The 21,593-nt window shown below is 39.4% G+C and overlaps 1 long non-coding RNA gene across 3 annotated transcripts; it reads left to right on the top strand.

Moving 5' to 3' along the window:
• The first annotated feature begins 325 nt into the window (after positions 1-325).
• On the top strand, positions 326-19,915 carry LOC128790945 (uncharacterized). Of its 3 annotated transcripts, none has more exons than XR_008431915.1 (6): positions 326-758; positions 7,670-7,748; positions 10,331-10,481; positions 11,777-11,894; positions 13,130-15,339; positions 18,492-19,915. It is a non-coding gene; the product is annotated as an uncharacterized LOC128790945 (long non-coding RNA). The 3 variants fall into 3 exon arrangements; XR_008431919.1 differs by having other exon boundaries at positions 11,777-11,898; XR_008431918.1 differs by lacking the exon at positions 7,670-7,748.
• Positions 19,916-21,593: the final 1,678 nt, after the last annotated feature.

The raw sequence follows: 21,593 nt of genomic DNA, 5'->3' as shown, positions 1-21,593 counted from the left end.
TGTGATCCTCTTGGGTACAAAAAAAAAAAAAAAAAAAAAAAAAAAAAAAAAAAATAAAAAAAAAAAAAATAATAATAATCATAAGTTGGAAAGGATCTTTAAGATCTTTGCGTGTAAACGTCAATGCAGCACTGCCAAGCCCACCACTAAACCATGTCCCTGACAGACTCATCCACAGGTCTTCTAAAAACCTCCAGGCACGGTGAATCCACCACGTCCCTGGGCAGCATGTTCTAGTGCTCCACAATCCTCTTGGGGAAGAAATTTTTTCTACTTTCCAATCTAAAACTCCCCAGGTTTTAGAGGAGTGCAGGTGCAACTTGAGGCCATTTCCCCTTGTCCTGTTGGTAGCTGCCTAGGAGAAGAGGCCAATCCCCACCTGTCTAGAACCTTTTATCAGGTGGTGATACAGAGCAATAAAGTCTCCCCCGAGCCTCCTTTTCTCCAGGCTGAGCCGCCCAGCTCCTCATAAGAGGGTGGTGTGCCCCAGACGCTTCCCCAGCTTCGCTGCCCTTCTCTGGGCACACCCCAGTGTCTCAGTGGAACCACAGAATTACATTTGCACTCCTTGGCTCCCCGTTGCCCCCCCGAGAGCCCCGGGCCGTGGCTCGGTCCGTGAGGGACGCGGGTGCCCAGCGGGCCGGGGTGCTGGCCCTGCCGCCGTCCCGCCAGGCCCCGGCAGCGACCGCCCGGTGCCGTGACTGCTGACAGCTGAGGCTGAGCAGCTCCGGCAGCAGCAGAAATCCCCTGGCCTTACAGTAAGTCCTGTGACACGCTATCGTTTGACTGCATTAGCTCAAATGACGGGGATATAATTGACCAAGCGCTGCCTGGAGCGGTGACTCAGCCTGTGCCAGCCGGGCCCAGGGGCTCCCCAGGGAAAGCTGGTGGCTGTGCCGAGAGGGATGCTCCACACACGGGCAAAGCTGGGGGAGGAAAGCATTTATGAAACTGATTTCAAAACCAAAAGTGAGTGAGGGTCAGAAACGAGAGGCCAAAGTGAAGAAATATGGTAGGTCAACAGAAATAACAGGGTCAGAAGTTATTTCTGGCATCGTATCTGGCGACTGTGTTTGAACATTGGTGATTAACATATCAGTTATGCCTGAGTGTGATGCAAGAGGCTCGGTGAGTGGTTTGTCTGTGTGTTCAGCTCTCCAGCCTGTCCACTTTGTCCAGACAAAATCCCAACATAAAAGGCTTATCTTGCAAATTAGATAACCAGCAGAGTTATCCCAGGGGTTTATTTGTTTTAAGCTGTGGGCCCCAGGGACAGACACACCCATTTAAAAAAAAACCAAAACAACTACTGCCCTCTGCAATAGGAGTTTCTAACTTTTTTTTTTTCCCAAAAGTGGCCAAAAAAAATTGCAGTACATTATAGACTAGCATAGACCAACAATGAAGAAAACCCCGATCTGTCTCTGTTACAAGCTGGTTTAATGGTAGGACCCAGGTCTGTTATCTCTGTGCACAGTGGTTGTGGTGAATGGGGAAGTGTGAAATGAAATAAAAGTTGGTGAGAAGTTCAGGAGGAAAAGAGAGTTAGCAACACTCTGAAACACTGTCGGGGAAGTGAAAGCACAAACTGGTAAGTAGCAGTAAAAAGTCAGATTATGACATGGAAAAATAGAAAATAAAAGGAATTAAGAATTAGAGCATTTTGAAAGAATGAATGGGTCAAAAGAGATTGTTGCAGAATATAACTCTGGACCTAACCCTACACAAATGCATGTCTGTATTCATAGTGAGGTGGGTGGCAGGGATGAGATACCTGACATATTTGCAGAACAGCTGGGGCCTTGCAGGATGTGCTGATTTTTTTGAGAGCTTTGCCTTCTCAGAACTGCTTAATAACTATAATTTGAAATAGTCAAGAACACATGATAGTGTGAATCATGGCTCCTGTGGCAAACCTGTGGTAAGAAGTTGTGCCAGCAGTAGTGCAACAGTTTATTAGAAGGTGAACATATCCTTTTCATCCAAAAAGGGACATAGCAAAGGCATTTTGAAGACTGAGAGTCCATTAATCAAAAGAATATGTTTCTGTTTGAAAAATAAAAATTCCTTCATGTACCCAAACACAAATTATCCACCTACTGCTTTGGGTCATTTCCACTAAACAAAGCTTTTTCTTCTTTGGAGAGACAGAATTAGCAATACTCAACTGTACACCACACCAAAAATATGTTATATCTTTAATTGCACAAATATTCCACTAATTTAAAGGAGGTGGCCTAAAGCACCGAAATTTGCTGTTCAACAGCTTGTCAAAGGCTTTGAAACACTTTATAAAGAAGAATAATTTCTGACTGAAGATTTCTGCAGATAGATGTAGAGGTCACATTCTTAGCTGGTATAAAAATGAGGTAAATCCAATTAGATTACTCTAATTTATGATCTTGAGACATTTTTGAGACAGTATCCTAATTGAAGCTTGAGATATTTTTCCCTTAAAGGCTTTCCTCCCATGAGACTTACAAAGTGATACATTTTTACTTTTTATTTTTTACTTTAAAATCTATTATTTTACAGTTTTTAATTTTCAATCTTAAAAAAGTAAAAGGAAGAGATTCTTAATAGGTGAATCAAAGGTGGCATTTCTCACTCAAGGCCTGGGTAAAAGAACCAAGTACCAGGTCTTTCAAGATAATTGAAACTTGAGATTATTTCCCTTTACAGTTTCTAAGATTTTTTTGAGAAACAGTATTAAGAATGTAAACACTTATTTTTCTTATTTGAAAACATCCCTGTCAGAATGTTTTTTGTAACAATTCCTGGATTGCATTTACTGATGACATAGGAAAAAAATTGCAGCTTTCTGTTTTAAGTTGCAACTTTTCTCTCGCCTTAATGAGTTGAAAATGTATTCTCTACCATATATAGGTATATAGAAGAGTTTAAATGTGAACCACGGCCAAGTTTTCAACCATATGAGCTAAGGCATAGACAAGGATTTAAATCTGACTTCTGCATGAGGATTCCATCATTTGATGAACAGCAATAGACAAACTGGTGGACTAAATCAAGTTTGATTTATGAATTTTAGCCCCAGTCTCTGCTCTGAGACATCAGGTTTTGGACCAGATTGTATCAGAGGGTTTGAAAAAGAAGTTGTTGCATTGTTTTTTAGTGAACTGCAGGGTGTTTACTTGCCCACCAACATTTAAACACAGAATGTAATAGCTATTCAAACAGAAGTCCAGAGGGTTGGATTCCCCAGAGCCTTAATCAGCCTACAGGCAATTTTACACTAGTGCATTGTTTCATTGAGAGATACGAGTCAAATCACAGTGATGTCTAAAGTCTCCAGTTTCTGACCATAGTTTAAAAAAAGCAGAATCCAAACCACCTTTTCCAGTGAAGAATCCTTGCTCAAAATGGTTCCATTTCAGTCATAACTGCGGCATTTAGGAGGAAGGAATAGCCTTGCTGCTGAGATGCTATGAGGAGTGGGTTTGCTGTTATTCCTGTTCAATAGAGCTCTCATGCAATGCTTTTGGTCCCAGAGGATTTTCGTACTGTGTTTTCTGCCTGCCAGAATAGTGGGTACCAAATCACAGTCCATACAGTCTATCCAGAGAAACAGAAGGAGAGCCTAGACAGGTCAAAATATGTAAAGCTCTACCAAAATCACACCATACATATTGAATGGAGGCCTGAGCTGCCATCAACAGCACAACACAGCTTGCAACACTTTGGGAGGGAAGGAAAACAGCCACAACAGTTTAAAAATCCTGGTTCCTCTGTGGTCAGAAATGGTATGCTGGAACTTGAACTAGTATTCAACCACATTTAAACATAACTGTGGCTGGAATGGTTTGAATTCTAATGTGGACAGTACCTAAATTAGAAAATGCTTGGGAGAAGCTGCATGTAAATGTGCATAAGGAAGTATAAATGACTGGCACTAGTGTCACTTTCACTTTGGTAATTAAAGCAGCCTCAATAGTTTGAAAGCAAACAGGATTCAGAGAAGTGGAACTGGCTGCTGCTTTTAGCACAAGGATTCAGAGGCCCTCTAATTTTAACTCTTCATGAATGTAGCATCTGAGCAATTATTCTTATGAAACAGGGAAGAATCTTCCCATTCTCTCAATATAGGCAGCTCCAGCTGAGATGGTGTCATGTTCTGGTTTGGAAGCAGTCACGTTTCTCCACACCCATTCCTAGACAACAGTCAATTTCTTCCTTATGAGATTTTTTTTTTCCACTGGGAGCAAAGCTCTTCAGTATTTGCAGAATACAGTGTAGGTGGGGGTCACTTCTCAGCTGTAAGTTAAAGGTCATTGTCATCTACTAGAGGGCAGTTGACCAGCAGCTGTGTATTTCCAGCATCATAGTGTATCCTGCTGGATTTTTTTGTCTCCCATGGCAAGTGGCCTGAACCATTTGGTGAGCTGCAGCCTCCTTAGCTCATTGCCTAAAGCCCATTCCTGAGGCAGGATAACACATCACAGGACTATCAGCTTCCAGAGAGGCTGATCCTTCTGGGCCTGACCAAGCTTAGGTGATTACAAAAGCAGGTGTTGGATCACTGCACCACCTTCCCTTGCTGCAGGTGTTTTCCAGTGTTGATAAACATGCTATAATGTCAATTTTTACACAAAATAATACCACTTGCTTTTCACAATAGGCCTACATACCTCTCAGTAAAATGTGCTGCTATATGCTTATGACATTTTTAGCAGGGTGTTAATAAGCATGCAGGTTGGCCTTGTCACTGCTTCTGAAATAAATTAAGGTTTCTTTTGTCAAAGCTTTTAATAGACTTTTGGATTGGAAAAGTGCCGAGATGGTCACAGGATCGCATGACTCAGAGGGCTACTGATATTTAAAAGTGTTTTAAAAGCTTAAAACAATAAAAATAGCTCTACTGTGTCATTTTTAATAGATATAAATGTGTGTTACACAATTCAGACCCAGAAACTCCTTTCAGTAATGAACAAAGATCATCATCATAGCTGACATTTCTGAAATGTTTGAAAAGTAAGTTCAAGGTCATGTTTGAATGCAAACATGTTACACACAGTAATTATCATGAGTTTGTTATATTTACTGGCACAAAGTATTCAGAGAGTCATATATCAAGTAAACTAATGGTCTATTATTGAGCAAAGTTTAACATCAAGCAATGTGCTATGAATTTTAAAGTATTTTTTAATGTCAGACACAGAAACTGTAATGAGAAAAGTATTTTGATTACAGATTTACAAAAGGAGAGAAGAGGGAAGGGGGGAAGGAGAGTAGAGGGAAAATTTCTTTAAAAAACAAAACACAAGACAACATTTTCTAAATGGATAGCATTTAGACCCTGCTGTGAGCTAACAGGATGGGATCAATGGAAGTGAATTAAATTGTGTTATGCATATTAATATCTTGAATTTCCCAAGGCAGGTGAAACTCTTTCCTGTTCATTTCCAAGCTTGTACATTCTGACCCAGTGTCAAACTGAAACCGGAAAGCTGAAAGTGCTCTCAGCCTCTCCAGGAGACCTCTGTGAGTAATGTACAGGTCTCATCTCTTGACACAGGATCCCTTTGCTGGAGGCGGTTTCAGTATTAATCAGTCTGTCTGTCGCGAGGGGCTACAACCTGCTAACAAAACCCTCAGACTTCTCCCTGATTCATTGCACTCCATGCTTTAATTTTACAGGGGTTTCATTTAAGTAATGTAGTTGCCCCCAAGATTTTTTTTTAAGAAATATTTTTTTGCCAAAAATATTTATTGATACCATGATCTTTTCGTACTACTTGTTTCATATTTGTACTGTGCTAAAATCTTGGCTTGCCTGTTTTTTAAAATCCCTGGGAAAACACTTCTGATGTCACAGTGGGGACAAATCCTGGACAATTGTCCAGGAAGACACATTAACATCTGTGCTGGTGGCACAGCAATACCTTCCAATAAATTGAGTGGGAATTGGGTTCAGGGCCATATTTGTTCAAGGCATCTCTGGAGGCAAAGCAACCACATGGATTTCATCACTTCATATTGGTGTGGCCCCAACACACAAAGTTCCCAGAGATGAAATTAACTTAAAAAAAAACCAAAACTAATTAGGTGCTTAACCAAAATGGCATTACTGTGGCTATTAGAGATAAGTGAAAGGGGTAAGATTCAGACCTGAAGGGCTAACCCACATGAGAAAAATAAGAGATGTGATTTAGATGTCTCCATAAGTTGAACTCAAAGTTGTGCTCAGCAGGGAAGAGAAAATGCAGTGGTGGGATCCAGTAGCTCCATGAAGGAATTAGACACAATGCTAAGACCCAGAAAATAATCTTGAAAGGTGTAATTCAGCAAAGCATATCACCACTGTTCAGATATTTTCCTTGGCCAAGCACAGGCTGTCAAATGGGAAGCTATAGAAATCACAGAGAAAGATGTTAACCTCCAAATAAAGAGAGAAATATATTTTCTGCCTAAAAGATGTAATTGGCATTTGATGCAATCAATAGTTTTCACCTACTGAGTGCCCATCTAGTGAAAGGATCTATTTCTGGGTTGTTACTATCTTCATTATTTCAAAAGTCCTGGGAATGACCACTACAATCACTGTAACAGTCCTCAGCCTTCTTCCTGTGACAGTTTTCATTGGCAAGTCTCAACATTCTCTACAAGAGAAGTCAAAATCATTACTGTCATCTTATAAACAGGATACGTAAGGCAGAAGAGGGACAGAGGAGGCAAGATCTCTCCTAAGGACTCAGACACAAGCCCGCACAGTCCAAGGCCAGTGGTCAGCTGTGCGGGTTCCTAATCCATTCCCTCTGCTCATCTGTGTTTGGTCTCTGGTGTTTTTTTAAGGTCTATACACATAAATGTAGCACTGATACAGAATTGATAGAGTTCAGGATAGATCATCGACATTGTTTCGCTCCTGTCATGTTCAAATATTTTTTGTTCCCCACCCAAAATTACTTTAGAGACAAACAAATTTGAATAACTCTAGGAGCACCTGTGTCTACTTAAAACCATTTCCTTATGCAAAGCCACTCCCAAGCATAGTGGCATATATAACATTTTTTAAGCAGAGCATTGAAGTCAGTGGTTGTGACTGGAATTTATCTGCAAAGATATTGCAATACTTGGACATGTTGGGAAAGACTTTTTAAAATTCCACTTACTGAAACGAAGGGAAAAGAATGTAATTTATATGCCATTTTTTAAAAAAAATATAATTCTAGCCCTGGTTTAGGAAATAAAACCAGGAGAATGTGAACTTAGAAACGCTGAAAATGGGATTAATTAAAAGATTCCATCATATTTTCACTTTTGCTTATTTGTATACTTTTTATAAGACTTCTTGTTTTAGGAAATTTTGCTTTTCATTTTTGATGACTTAGCAGTAGTGACTGTTTAGATCCAGAGAGGAGTTTTTTGCTCCAGAGAGGAGTTTTCATATTTCTTATGGGAGACTCATGGAGAATTATGGATCTGGGAGATAAAAGCATGCTGGGAGCAGATTTCCTGGGCACAAGACGTTTATGGTGACTGAAAGGGTTGACTGAAAGGTGCAGGGCTTTCATTAGCCTGTGTCCAGATTTCTGTGCCTAACTCTGGTAACAAACCCACCACGCAGCTCTGGGAGACAAAGCAAGGGGGCAGGGAGGGGGCTGAGGCCCAAGGCAAAGCACTAATGGGGGCATGTGTCTGTTTTGAACAGTTGCTGGAAGATTTCCCAGAGACAGAAGGATAAACTCTAAGCCAGGATACAACTCTTTTGAAAACCTGTGGCCTAACTGGTAATTCTTAAATATTATCCCCAGTTCTGTGCCTCTAAAAAGCTGTTTCTCTTCTACCTCACACACAGAGAGGAGCATATCAATACACTCTTCAGAGGAGATGGATGGAGGGCTTAATTCACTTTGCAAATCTATGGAAGCAGCACTTTAGCACTTTGGCACAAACCGCCTCTGACACTGAAAATTAGTAAAAGAAAAGAAGTGGTGAAAATGCCAGGAGCGGGAGGACTTCATTTTTCTCTTGTTTAAAATGTCATCTGTTATCTGCAACAATCAATGCACAGAGACAACTTCCCATACCATAATGATTTACAGTATGTTTATAGGCACAGATAGAAGTAATCACAGGGTTAGGCGAGTGTCTCTTGGTGAATTCTTCAAGCCTCAGAAGTGCTTAGTTCTGCAGTTCCCTCTTCCCAGGAATGCAGGGGAGATCAGCATGGAGAGCTGTGCAATTTCTGCCTCTCCATACCCAGACCATAAAATCTGCAGCCTATCTGGCTTCAGCTGTGTATAAACATACCCCATGATCACATGCCTGTGACTTTAAAAAAAAATATTGTCTTTGCCTCTGAAGAAAAGGCAATAAATATTTTTCACTCTTTTCATATCTAAACAAATATGTACTAAAGGAAGTACATTCATAGTCTTGGTGCTAGATTTAATGTTTTAAGCTTTCCATTGTTTGGAATTTCCTCTTTAATGCCTTGGGAAAAAAAATTCCATTACTGATTTTTGTCCTTTCCCAGTGAGAACTCATTGTCCAAATCTTTTAAATGGTGCTGAGATGAATGAGTCCAAGTTTATTCATTTCCTTTGTGTCCACCAGAATTTGGGATACTGCTGGATACAATATCTTCTTTGCCCCCAGAATTCCTGTTTAATATTCCTTAGCAACAGAACCTTGGATGTCTTGCTGGCTTTTGTAGCCACAGAGATCCACAGACATCACGTGCTCTTTTCCATCCAGTATTCCATGTGAAGCAGGGAAGTGTTAAACTCCCGTTCTATGGATGACAAAGTAAAATAAAAACATCTCAGCACTTAATACTTCTGAGAAGTTTTAATCTGAAGTTCAGTGCACAGAGGTAGAGTAAGGAACGAGTGTCAGGGTTTCATATCTTGGGCCAGAGCCACAGTAACTTATTTGTCCTTCTTGTCAGCGTGTGAGTGATGGCTTTTAATAAATAAAATGATTCCTGCATCTTGAGGCCCCTCCCCTTCACATTACCACAGTGGTTTTCCACAGGAGTTACTCATACTGTCCCCACAGCAGCTGCTACCAAACTCCACCTCATCCAAGTGAAAGGTGTGGTGTTTGTCTCATGTTCAAAATTAGAGCTGGTCAAAAATTTTCAGGTTTTTTTTTTTTTTTCTGTTCTGTTTTTTTTTTTTTTTTAATAAAGATGCTCTCTAATCTTACAAGTCCTAATTCTTACAAAAATTCAATTTCAGTTCTTTTCATGAAAAAGTTGAAGAAACCCAATCTTTTCCTCTTTTACCCTCTGAAAGCATTGAAAACTTTCCAAACCCAAATCAGCTAAAGCCTTTAAGTCCAAGTCTTACACACTCACAGGTATTATAACTATTCTTTTTCTAACAAGCTCCTGCTCAGAGGCTGTCATCTCTTGCATAACACCCCCAAAGCCTGGTATATTGTGAATTTTATAGAACATACAGTAGGTTAGATCATGGGTTAATTTATTCAAGTAGTTCCATTTTACATACTCAGTGGTTCCCTTAAAAATGAAACATATGCTTTTGGCCCTTGGCATTTTCACAGTGCTCACTTGCCAGTTCAGTATTTATTTATTCCCAGATTTGCTACTTTCTTGGAGGGTGACCTTGAACAAACACTTTCATTTGTCCATATTTTACCACCATTTCCTCTTTTTCTGTTTTCAGGAGCTTCACAGCAAGTGTTATCCAATAAAGGGGCAATCTGATTTTTGAATTTAAGAAAACTACCACAGTGAAGCAAAAAAGTATTTTCATGCCATTAAGGCAGAATAATATGAGTAATAAATAGTAAATAAGTGGCATGACCTGAGTTATAAATTTCAAGGTCCTGCCCTCTGCTTGTTTTACTACTCTGTGCTGCTTTTGAACAGATTCTCAAATATCCTCCCAAAATAGACCATATAAACACAACTCATAAAAGTCAGAAAGAGAAAAAGACTATAAGCTCATGCAATATAAAAATAAGGGTTAATTCACAACTATAGATGGCATTTCAGCTCTGTTTGTATGGTACTCAGCATATACTCACTAATAAAATCTAACTTGATGCTTTATGGCAGTAGTGATGTTCCTAGAAATCCTTAGCATAGTAACATTTTGGAAAACAACCCTCTAGGTGAGGGGATCAGTCATTTTCCTTCTGCAACAGTGAAAGCTTCAGGGCTTCAAACGGATAAACGCTGCAATTTGAGCTTTGTGAGTCATACTTAACAAGGCAGATGTGTGCCGAGAATTAGCAGTCCATAATGCATGTGTGTTCCTTGTCTCTGGTTAAATTACGTAAGACAGATCAGGCAGAAAATGCAAAGACTTGCACAGCAATGCATTTCTCTTTGTTCCAGGACACAGAGGTCGCTCCGGTGATGGCTGCATGGGGAAGGCTGCAGTGGAAGAGAGGAGCCACTCGCACATGACGGTGCAAAGAGGGATACGAAGCCTCCCTGACACAGGGACAAGGACGAGCCCGGGGGCAGCTTAGAAATTGACTGTTAGGTCAGACTGAACTCTGAGCCTGTAAATCACTGCTTCTGTGAACCCTATTCAGATACATAGTTTCTTTGAAGTCAACAGCTGGTATGAAAAAAAGAAATCAAATTAATGACATTACTTACCTGCATAAAAGCCATATTCATCTGAAGGAGAGAAATAAAGCTCTGCACACAGCAGAGGAATATCCTTTTGCTCCATACAATCATTCCTGACTCTTTCAAAACCATGCTTCGCATTTTGCTTTACCTCTTTGTCACCTTCATTTCATCCTTGATCCTGAACTTTTCTCAGCTCCTATTTTTCCTGCATCTATTAATCTACTTCAGACACTCCCTGTGACTGTCACCTTTGTTTAAATTCCCATGTATATCACTCTTCCCTCACCTTGACTGCTGCTCTTTCTTTTTCTACAACATCCACAAACTCCAGCACACAGTATTTGTAAAATAATGCTGCCTGATTTCTAGGATATTCAGAAAGCTCTGCTCATCCTACTCTCAAATAATTCCACATACCTCTGTATCAATTTCAAATTGCCTGTCCCACTGCACACCTACTGCCCAGTTTAGAATTTTCATTCCCATATTGCAACCCATTTCCTTCCTCAATACATTTTTTTAAAATGAAAAGTCACTATTGTTTAGAAAATTCAGTTCCACCCAGAATAGCTTTTCTGTTTATTGCTCCCTCGTTGAATTTTGGAGCCAAATTAATATCTTCTGTAGTATTTCTTTTGAAGGCAGTGAAACTCTGTCCATTTGCTACTATTTTGCCCCATGGAGTTAAATCTGGCATTCTTAAATGACAGAAAAATGAAACAACATATTTTATAGCCTTTGATTTCACTTTCTGAAATTCTGTATTTATTTTGTAAAAATCTATTGCATATAATGACTTACTCTATCAAGTGCTTTATAAAGGACATACAGATATAGATATATAAAATAGTTGAAATCAAATTGCCCTGTATCTCTGCTCCTGTAAATCCCTGTGCTATCTTTGAATATATGGTACGTCTTAATCATGGAATCACAGCTGAATACTAAATATTTGTACATGTAAGCCCCAAGGAATGCTAAAATTCTTTTTTCCTTTTCAACTAGGTATGCTATTAATTAATGCATAGCAAAATGATTAAAAGCATTTTTCAAATAATGAACAATACAGAGACAGACAAGTTAATTGATTGATTGGTGTATGAGCAGGGTCCTAATGGATTAGCATTTGCATATTAACACAGATGCAATCTCTCTCTCTCTTAATGAGCTGCTTGCCACATTTTGTCTTCTTTTAAGCAGCAGTGAGAATGATAAAACAAACCCACTGGATTGCTCTCTCTCAAGAGACCAAAAGACAAACTTTAAAAGAGGCCTTTCTCCAGCGCTGATTTATAGAAACCCTCTGCACTTCTATTTGGTAGGTATGTGGGGACAATCACTCTTTATCTCAAGTTACTTGTGAAAGGAGCCATTCTGAAAATCATGGAAAATTAAAGCTTCTGCTTATAAGATGCTCATAACATAATTTTCCCCACAATGATCTGGCATTTGCCACAGCTGTAAGGTTTTGCTGTATGGCAAGATGGAGTGGGATGTCACTGGCCAGCTCATTCCATCTGTGGTCTTTCCATTGCCATTGGCAGCTGGACTGTGCACATCCATCTGATTCAGCAGTTCACAGGGAAAGGATCTGAATAATTTCAGGTAGGTAGATGGTAATTTTTAGTCACTGGACTCATTGAGAAGGATTTCAAACCTTCCAGCATCTCCCATACTCCAGGACTAGATGTAGGTAGTGTAATGAAGATAAAAGCAGTGAATGCATCTCCCACCAGGAGCTTTACCACAATAGCATGGCAAATCTGTTGTCTTGTTTATTCAAGCATATATCAAAAGAAAAAAAAAAAAAAAAAAAAAGAAAAAAACTCAGGTGATTTGGTTGTGTACAAATTCTAAGTACTGGTGTCACCAGGTAAATCTGTGTGACTTTAGGTGCACTATTGTGCATGACAGGACACAAAGATTTCCTTGATACCATCCATACCTACCAGTGTGTATATATCTGTGACCATGTGTTGTAGCCGAGTTATCTGGCAATCTGAGTGACTTCTGGGGCCCACATTCACATCACAATAAGGAACTGCATTGTGCCATCTAAGAAAGTACTTGAAGCCATCTCAGAGATCTGTAATACACCCCTGGTTTGAGCCCTGTAGACATGCCCTTTGAGTTCTTGGCCCACAGCCTTTATTAGAGTCAATTGGCACAGCCGTGCTACAGTCATTTCCCTGTTTACATAGGATGAGGATCTGGTGCATTATGTATTTTGGCCATGGAGTACAGCTCTGCCTTCTGCTCAGCTGGCTGGCTGTGAAGCCTGCAGTTGCTGGGTTTTGAGCTCAGCATTCAGGCTTGGGCTGGGTGACACTGCAAAGCCTCCGCACTCAGGCAAATTTCCAAAGCTTCCAGGAAACCCGTGTGACCTCCTGCTACCTGATTTTCTCTGATTGTTTCACTTAACTCTGATGGCTACTGGGATCAACATTTACTGTGGGTGCTCAGAAAGACTCATCCAGGTCCTAGAGGGGCTGGTGTACCAGCAGTGAAGGGGACACCGGCACCCAGGCACTGAAGTGATGTGCTGTTTTGCAGGGGAGATTGCCACACCATGAACCAGAGGCACATTTGGGTGTCCATATTCAGCCGTGAAGAGACGTTGCTGCTGTCTTGATTGACATTGTTCATAAGATGTGAAGAGTATTTCCATGAGGGAAGTACAGATACAGTTTAAAGCAACCTATAAAAATAGACTTATAAATGGTTTTAAGTCCCTGTTTGAGTAAGATAGATAATTAGTCCACTTATGTAGGGTTCTTTTACTGTTTCTCTCAAGTGGGTAGTCTTAAATAACTTGTAATCTTATTTATATTAGTTTAACACAGAATGTGGGACTGATCTTTTTTCATTGTATGAATGCTTTTTTAGGTTACATCAACCTGATCTAGTAATTTCAATTTTGAAAGAAATTTTTAAAAACACTAATTATTATTCTAATTATGTTTATGCTATGAATTATTATTATTACAGGTTGCGTGTTATTAATGAAGTCCATCAAGGAATTCTAGAAATCAGTGTTGAAGCATTATGTTACTGTAGTAGTGTCTGGTGGTATCTGTCATATTTTTCATGGAAAAAAATATTCCAGGCATGTGTAGCACTCTATCTATCACCTGTCTATCCGGGCATGATAAATGCAGCAAAAAACCCCAAAGCATTGACATTGATATGAGTTTTCCATTGACTTCTATCAAACAAGAAATAGACCCAGTTCAGGGGCCTGGCCAAGGTTTCTGCTTGTAATAACTATTTTAAGCCTTTTTTCTTTTTCCACACAAAGTTATTATTTTATGGAAAGAAATATAAACAGAAATGAAATGCCACATATATCCAATATAAAAATTAAAAACCAAAGCAGGAAAACTATCATCTACAACCTTCTTTGCTTTAATTTTCTAATCTGCCTAAGGAGCTACTGAAATAATTGGGGCCTTTAAGATTTTGATAAAATATTTTTTTTTCCACAATTCTGCAATGCTGAAAAAGGCATAACAACTACGGCCAATATTTGTATACTTGTCTATTCCTCTCTCTTTGTGTTTGACCCGCTTTAATGTAAAATATTTCTGACTGTGCAGTTAGCCAGAAAACCAAAAATAGGAAATACTACTCCAGCTCGGTTTGCTAAGGTGCTAAAAAGGCTTGTGGATAAATTCACAGAGTGTGTAATGCATCTGTGATTCTGCCACTTCACAGCCCCTTCCCTCTCCCCAGCCTCCCCCATGCCTCTACTGCATCTGTGCATAATCAGGGAGAACAGAAACCTTTCTTTTACACGGTCTTATCTCAATATCCTTTGTTCATGCAAAGCAGCAGCTCATGAATGCCAGTTGCTTTGCTCTTCCTCTGTCTCACAAAGGTTGTGGTTTTTCAGTTCCAAGGGGAGAAACCTATCATTCCCAAACAATTGAAGAGATTTGTATCTGAACCTAAATAAACAAAAGCTGTCCCTAGGGGACATGGAAAATGTTTTTCTCTAGAGAAGCAGTTCCTTCACGTGCCCCAAGTCCCTGGGGCCATGCTGCAGCTCCTGCGGAGGTCCACCCTGCAGCCAGTGCTAGATGAAAGGAAGGCACATCTTGGGCTGAAGGGAAGGAGTGCAAGGTACCAGGGGCTACTGCTCCTTCTGGGGCACATGGCAGGAGGTGTCTGGGGCTGAGGCAGAGAATGGGAGGCAGGAAATCCTTCCCCCACCAACCCCGAGTGTTGGGAACCCCAGGGTGCTGCCCATCCTCCCCAGGCTGTCCCAAAGGATCAGGGCAGGAGGGGAAGAACAAAGAGCAGCTAGAGGGACAGTCACACTAGGGTTTGGAGCTGGTGGACAGAGTCTTCAAGGACAGAAGAAGAGCTGTGTAAACCAATGAAGCTAACTGTTCACCTTCACAAAGGTAAAAGGCAATTTTGAAGTCTTGCCTAAGAACCTCACCCTTACACAGATCTCTGATAATACCCTCTCCCATCCTTAAACCTTTCCTCCAGTCAACTTTAACTCTCCCTGTCTTTATCTTCAACTCACAACCTAATTCTTTGCCTTTCTACTTGACAAATCTTGTTTCTCATGGTATCTTTTCCCTCTTCTCAGAACTTTTAGTTCTGCAGAGGACAACACACCTGCTTTGATCCACTGCTCTCAGAATTCAGAAGTTATATCAAGATAGAAGAGATCCGTAAGAATCACCAAGTTCAATGCCCTGCTATCCACTGGACAATTGTTTCTACGTCTGTTCCCTACAGCAATTTAAATGGTGATGTTATTTAACATTATGTCATTTAAACATCATGTTTAAATTATGTTTAAATAACAGGGAATGATGCTATTCCCTGTTGTGTGTCCTGCAAGACACGAGAAGGGGTACATGCTTTTTAGCTGGTGTGATTCCTTTCCAGGGACAATTACATCTCATAGAATCATAGATTATGCTGAGTTGGAAGAGATCCATAAGGACCATCTAATCCAACCTCTGTACAACTCTTGGTCCAGGATGCTCCAAGAATCTCACTAAGTACTTGAGAGCATTGTCCAAACATTTTTTTGAATTCTGCCAGTCTTGGTGCTGTTACCACTTCCCTGAGGAGCCTGTTCCAGTGCCCAAGCACCCTCTGGGTGAAGAACATTTTCCTGATATCCAACCTAAACCTTCCCCAGTACAACATTGGACCATTTCATTGCATTCTGTCGCTGGTCACCACAGAGAAAAGATCAGTGCCTGCCCCTCTGCTTTCTCTTGTGACAATGTTGAAGACTGCAATGAGGTCTCCCCTCAGTTTCTTCTTTTCCAGGCAGAACAAGCCATGTCCTCAGCTGATCCTCTTTTCAGCTGCATTCTGTAGCCAAAGAAATTCAGAATGAAACACTATGTAGGCATGAATAAGCATAGATTTACTGAATTAAATTTTATATTCACTCTAAGGTAGTCTAGGCCAGAAGGTACTAAACACTTGGGGAACCTCTGTCAAACAAATTTAATGCAAATGTATGAGCTTATATCCTATCCTCTAATTAGAAACCTAATTACATCTACAGGCCATGGGTCACAATTTGTGTAATTTCTTTTCACTGTAAAGCATTCAGGACATTTGCAAGAGACTTTGTGCCGGAACCCTTCAAGTAAAACAATGTGTTTTCAGCATATTCACTGAGAAGAAGGCAGAACCATAAAAAATATAATCATGCAACATCCAATAACATCATTGCAGATGGAAAATAGGAGTTATTAAATAAAACTCAGAAGTGGGTGACACAATTGTCAACAACTTGTTCTTGCAGGGAACATTCACAGCTGGTGTAACTGCACTGATTCCTGCAGTGATACTGACTGCAATGACCTGGAAATGTATCCTTCCAGTATGATGGTCTTCACTTTTGAGGGGATATTTTGCTGTCCTTTTATGTACCTCATTACAGCCTATTTCATCTGACTCATATCCTCCATGTCATGGCATTATTGCACCATCAGTTAGTGAGACAGACACTCATCATCTCAAAATGCTCATCAAAACTCTGTTTCTTTGTGAGAAGCAAACTGAATTGCCAGCAACAAGAACAGACTTGATAAGAGGAGCTGGCCTTTTGCTCCTCTCCTAGTGCTTATATTTTGATAGGCAATATGTCAGGAATAATTAGACAGTTTGGTTTATTTTGCATCAGCTTTTTTTTCCCCCAATAAAATAGAAATAGAAAGTAGTCTGCAAGAAACAGACATTTCAGACAGAACCATTTCACCAAGATGTATGAAGCAGAGAGGTCTTTTATAATGCCAAAATCTGTTTTAAATGTAAACATTGCTTACATTTGAATATGAACACTCACAGAAATGAGATATGAGAAACGTGTGATTTGGCTCCTGTGGAACTCCTGAGTTTTCTGTGACTGGCATTTCTCCCTGGGGTAATTTATAAACTAATATTCCCTGTTGCGAGAACATTGGCAGGCTTGCAGAGAGAATAGCTCCAATTTTCACTCTAACATATCTGGCTTGCATCCAGAAATTGCAGAAAGAATTTGCCACAAAAGTGAGAAAAAAGGGAAATTCTTATATGTACACTATTAATGACACTATTAAAAAATAAAATAAAAGTCATAATTTGAGAAAAGGTATATCAAGACACTACACAGAAAAATAAAGATGCAGAATATGGATTAGCAAGGTGAATTTTTTTTTATTACAAGCAAATATAATTTATAAATTGTACAAAAAATATAAAGAAAACTACATAAATAAGAACACCTTGCTAGCACACAACACTAAGTGGACACTGGAAGCTGCACAGATTCCCTTCTTAAACACTGGAGTTTTTTGATCTAGGTCAAAGGTTCCATGAGCTACATGAATCAACAGATGTAGTAGGTTTGAAAATGTACACTGAACCTCTTTGGAACTTCTTAAAATAGAGCGACTGCTGAAACAAGATACAGCAGCGTTGTCGGCTGCCTAGACACCGTTCTATTTTAATAAGTGTCATGGATGCTTTGGGGCATATCAAAAATAAATGGCAGTAAGTAGGTAGGAAGCCAAGCAGTCTGTGACTTCCAGCAGAATTGCAATGCAAATAAACTCCAGTGAAGTCTTTCACAACCTCTCCAGGGTTATCTCTACACCATTGTTTCCAGTCAACAATTTATAAACTTGGATTTGCTGATTATCCTTGTCTGGACAATAGACTGCAGCTGCTAATGCTTTATATAATGTCAGAGTTTGACAAGTGATTAACAGTCTAAACTAACTAATTTCACCTTTACGAAGGTACTGCAGTCAGTGTCCATTAAAACCTTTGATTTTCTTCTATCGGTTTTTACCTCTGTGCAGTTTCACTGACTTCAAAGAAGATGAATACCATTTGTTCTAGAATATGTGAGAAAAGCAAATTAGGGCCAAGAGATTTAAAATGTAGGCAAAAAGAGCCTTCCAAAATCCTAAGCAAGTTTCAAAAAAATCCTATGAATGAGGGGAAACATCATAATACATCAGGCATTGTCCCCAACTTCTGCCCTTCCCCTCTTGTCTTACCTAATTTTTATTTTCAAATATAATTGAATATTTCAAATAACAGAAATATAGTTAGGCAGTTATATTCACGACTAGACTTGTTTGCCAAATTGTATGAAAAATTAGCTTTTTCTTATTACTTTAACTCCATCAAATTATTGGTTTTTAATCCTCAAATTGTCTATATAATGGAAAATTAATAAATTATTTATACATTATTACAGCAGCCACATGAAACTCTTAGTGTATGTACAAGTGCATGTGAAAAAGATTTTGGACAAGAAGAAAGCACTAAGAATACCAGAGAAAATGCATACTTTTAGAGAAAGTCTTTAGATAATAGTGAGATGCAATAAGAACATTCAAACCCCCTTGTGTGTTCACATTAACACTGTTTTGTTTTTATTCAGGAGATTGTCAACCGGCGACACCCTGGAGGAGAGTTAAACACGTGGACAGAACTTCTGTGTGGAACGTTTTGTTTCCAGCTATGTACATGAAAGGCATTTTTGAGAAGAAAGTTGTTGCAGTCACAGCCTAGCAAAGCAAACTTACTAATTAACTGCAGGCTGCACCACTTGCACTTAACTACGTGCCCAGGCTGACAACACCGCCTTCAGTGCCGGTTTGCAAACAAATTTAAATATTCAGTGCACAGCTTCTGGGAAAAAGGCCATCTTTCTTCATGCTGTAGCTTTGGGATGTAACATTTATTAGTGACTTATGCTTATTTCCACTGGCTTTGTGATGCCAGGAGAGTTAGCAGCAGGCTGAATCCTCTAGTTGTATACACCCAGTAGGAACAGAGAGGGGAAGGAGCTACCATGGGGGATGGAGCAGAGGGAGGAATGTGGAGATGCCTGTGTAATGCTGGTTGGCAGTGTGGCTGTCTGGAAAAGCAAAATCTCCTTTGTGGCATATGCAGAGGTTTAAAATCTGTTTATACTGTGTGTCAGAATGTAAATTATTTCTATTAAAAAAGTACACCAAAAGTAAGTAAAAGCAAAGAATATCTCCACCAAGTGTCTGATAACCATCCTCAATATCTTTTGGTCTTCTCTGTGTCTCCTTCAGCCAGTTGGCCATTCCTTTTCTGCCAGGCTCCCAACTTTGATCCTCTGCTAAGTGAACTCCCCCTCCCTTGTCCTTTTTTCCTGCCTTCCTGGAAAAAGGATGCCTTTTCTTTTTTGTTGGTCCCTCAGTCTGAGGAATAGCTGCACTTAATTGAGAGGGAAATGTTGAAAGCTTTTGTCAGACTGTTTATTGTGAACTCTTGGAGATGACTGGTGTTAGCTTTATGCAGCATCAAGGGTTCACTACTTCAGGCAAATAATGTATTTCTTCCCCTTTTAAAACACTGTTCCTAAAAAGGTTTCTTGCTCAACTTGTATAAACCTTAGAATAGCAACTCCAACTTGATAGGAAGCATCAAATCAAGTCTCTATATCTGACAGAGAAAAAAAAAAATAAAATAAACCCAGGTTATAGTATACACTTGTAGAGAAATCTGACCTTATTACTGGATAAATAATGTTCATCCTCACTTGGGATTGCCATAGTTTAAATCTCTGGACAATGAAGAGAAATAATTTACAGACTCACAGCCTTTTTACTAAAGAACAAGTTTCCAGAGATTTTCCCAAAGCTGACCTAAAGTAATCAATTTGCAGTTCTGACTTCATAATATGACTTGTGATTCCTCTAATGCATGTGCTCTCTCCTGCAAGTGTGCTCCAGCTGGTTTATACTCACCATGACTGAATTCCTGCTTCCTAATAAAATTTCTGAGGGAGTGTGCTGTGGTGTTACAATGTACTTGAAGTGATAAATGAAGTGATCCTGACGGAGTGTAAGCTACAAGATGACAAGTGGTGTGTCTATAAATGTAAGGTATCATTATATGCTCTCCTAGGCCATGGAGACCATTTCTGCTCTTTAGTGTCTAATATAATTTGACTCTTAATTTCCTCTGCAGAAGAGACTAAGCTGGAAACAACTCCTACTTCTACCTCTAACACCTTTTGAAAGCATTTGATGCATGAATTAGTTTATTCCGTATCATAATTAATCATTTTCTCTCTCACTTTAAAAATGTACAGTGTCATTTACATTGCACATGTTCATTTACTATTTACACCAATTTACTATGAACATGCCACTGCCTACCAAGAAGATGTTAAGTTTTCCAATCCACACTTGAATCTGCACTATGAAGCAAAGAAATGCACATAATTGACATTGCTGACAATGTGGGAATTTTAGGTGCTCACCTTGAATCAGCTTGAAAAAACCCACATGATTTTGAGGATAGGATTGTCAGTAAAAGTCATTATTGTCAGACCACACTGCTATTTATACTATCCATGCACATACGGCACAGGTTCATGATGCTGCTTCTGCTCTGTCACGGTCATTACAGACTTCATCAAAAGCACCATCCTTCTATATTCTCTTTAGAGTGATGGTAATCAAGATGAAAGACAGCTAAAAAGGGCAGGAACCCTTCTATGAAGATCCTTGATTTGAAAGTATGATAAAAATTTTCATCTTAAGAAAAGAATATTAAAATCAATAAAATGGGTGAAAGAACAGAATCATATTTGATGATAGGCTGAATTTGATGCTGAAAAATGCTGCAATGAAAGGATCTAATCATCAAGTAAGGTTAGTCCTTAAAAAAAACCAAACAAAACAAACAAACAACCAGACATAAAAAATTCCAATGGGTCTGCTATCTTGTTTTTCCTTTTTAACACACACTGAAAAAAATGTCTCAAGAGACAGCCCATAGTACTAATAATATACCACACCAAGCTAGCAGGAGAAAATACATTGAATGGCCAATCTATCCCTCTTAAAGAATATTAGACAGATACATAGAAGGACTGAAACGATCATGTTAGGTACTATCTACAGAAGAAAAGACTCTGGCTCCATCCAAGCATTCATTTTGAGTTTGAGACTGGTTGTCACCAGATCACTGAGAAAATGGCAGAAGACCCTCCAGCAAACATGTGGATATAACTTGTCTCTTCTGTCGGGTATCAACTGGTTGTGTCCAGCACTTTTGTCATTGAGCCCTGGAGCACAAGATTTGATGGGCATTTCAATGAGTTTAATTGCATTGTTTGTATAACTGCAGGTACCACTGGGATTATTCAGTCTTGCTATGAATCTTCATTGGCCTCACTTCCTCTGAGAATGAACTCTATCACCTAATAAAACACTGGAGAACAAAAAGTGTTTCCTTATAACGGTTTCTGACTTGCACTTTCATTTTTCTTCCTTTTCTCTATGTATCAGAGAAAAGGGATATTCCCCTTCTTCCATTTCAATAGCAGTCAACATTCTATGTACTTTTGATATGTTTGCTCAATTCCTCTCCTTTCTAAATCAAATAATTTCATCTTTTGAAACTCTCCTCCTTAGAGTTCTTTTTGTTCACTGCCATTATCTTTCTCTGATCACAATAATATATGATGTGTAAATTCAAGACTTGATACTGCAAGATC

This window comes from Vidua chalybeata, chromosome 1, assembly GCF_026979565.1.
Source record: "Vidua chalybeata isolate OUT-0048 chromosome 1, bVidCha1 merged haplotype, whole genome shotgun sequence".
Taxonomy (NCBI): domain Eukaryota; kingdom Metazoa; phylum Chordata; class Aves; order Passeriformes; family Viduidae; genus Vidua; species Vidua chalybeata.
The sequence above is the reverse complement of the archived record's forward strand: the minus strand, read 5'-3'. Positions and strand labels throughout refer to the sequence as shown.